The following is a 1,677-nucleotide window of genomic DNA, read 5'->3' as shown; positions in this document are numbered from 1 at the left end:
GAGGAGATGGTAAAGCCAAAGCCGTCCTTTCCTCGTAGAATGGTCACCTAAAAGACACACACAAACGCACGCATACAACACACTGCCACCTGCTGGAAAATATAAGACACTGCAGCTCCCCATCAGAAAAGCACCAATAAAATGAATTGCATATTCTGGTTTGTCAATGAAGGAATTCTACAGACAAATATTTTTACCATTTTTTAATGAGCCAGACATTGTAGATTCTACTGAACAACTGAATGTAATTTTTTTTTCCTTAGACAAATGTAAACAAAGTATAGATAAACAAAACATGGTGCAAAACAACTTAGGTTGGTATTTAATGAATGTTAAGCATGCTTGCTTTTTGAATGGACGTTTCATTTCAATTTAATCTCACAAACATCACATTGGGTAAACTCCGAGATGGGAGAGAGCAGGATTCAATTTCCTGTGTTTATTAAATAATAGCAAAAATAAAGGAAGCTAGAAAAACCAAGAACCAAATAACAAAAATAAGCTCAACTGACGTAACATCCATGAAAGGACAAACTCAACAGGAAACACAAGGACTGCATATACTATCAGGGTTAACAGCCAAACAAGACACAGGTGCAAACAATCAGGGGAAACAAAAGACAGGAACACAACTGAAAAGTCCACAACACAACACAAGAGCACAAAGATATTACATCAAGATGAACTCTCTCTTAATGCATTCACAAATATGCAAAAAAAAAGCTAGAGACTGTCCTGTCAAGTGGCGCTTTTCCACTGTGAGGTACAACTCTGCTCGGCTTGTTTTACTTTGGCTCGGCTTACTTTTCCTGTTTAGTACCTCTTTAGACAAATGTAAACAAAGTATAGATAAACAAAACATGGTGCAAAACAACTTAGGTTGGTATTTAATGAATGTTAAGCATGCTTGCTTTTTGAATGGACGTTTCATTTCAATTTAATCTCACAAACATCACATTGGGTAAACTCCGAGATGGGAGAGAGCAGGATTCAATTTCCTGTGTTTATTAAATAATAGCAAAAATAAAGGAAGCTAGAAAAAACAAGAACCAAAGAACAAAAATAAGCTCAACTGACGTAACATCCATGAAAGGACAAACTGAACAGGAAACACAAGGACTGCATATACTATCAGGGTTAACAGCCAAACAAGACACAGGTGCAAACAATCAGGGGAAACAAAAGACAGGAACACAACTGAAAAGTCCACAACACAACACAAGAGCACAAAGATATTACATCAAGATGAACTCTCTCTTAATGCATTCACAAATATGCAAAAAAAAAGCTAGAGACTGTCCTGTCAAGTGGCGCTTTTCCACTGTGAGGTACAACTCTGCTCGGCTTGTTTTACTTTGGCTCGGCTTACTTTTCCTGTTTAGTACCTCTTTAAATTGAATGGGATTATAGACTGATCATTATAGTTGCACCACCGCCTCGTCTACTGACCACGACACAGCCATTTATTTTTTCAAGTTACATGCGACGGTCGTTTAAAGCAAGTCATTTAAAAAAGTTGTGCAAACAAATGATTCTGTGGTGGCTGTTGCTGACTATTTAAATCTAGGGGGTTTGATGTCTTGTGTCACAAATCCAATGACGCTGGTAGTGACGATTCTCTCTGACCAATCAGTAATATGCAGTGTTTACTGCAGTCACGTTTTAATTTCGGTACAG

The 1,677-nt window shown here is 37.6% G+C and overlaps 1 protein-coding gene across 1 annotated transcript in view; it reads right to left on the bottom strand.

The window, feature by feature from the left end:
* The window catches only part of LOC107702900 (regulator of G-protein signaling 3-like), a gene marked incomplete at its 3' end in the record, with an annotated part of 61,812 nt that overhangs the window by 41,753 nt on the left and 18,382 nt on the right, over window positions 1-1,677 (bottom strand). The gene's annotated exons all lie outside the window — the stretch shown is intronic.

The sequence above is a fragment of the Sinocyclocheilus anshuiensis genome, unplaced genomic scaffold, assembly GCF_001515605.1.
Source record: "Sinocyclocheilus anshuiensis isolate Anshui unplaced genomic scaffold, SAMN03320099.WGS_v1.1 scaffold238, whole genome shotgun sequence".
Lineage (NCBI taxonomy): Eukaryota > Metazoa > Chordata > Actinopteri > Cypriniformes > Cyprinidae > Sinocyclocheilus > Sinocyclocheilus anshuiensis.
The sequence above is the reverse complement of the archived record's forward strand: the minus strand, read 5'-3'. Positions and strand labels throughout refer to the sequence as shown.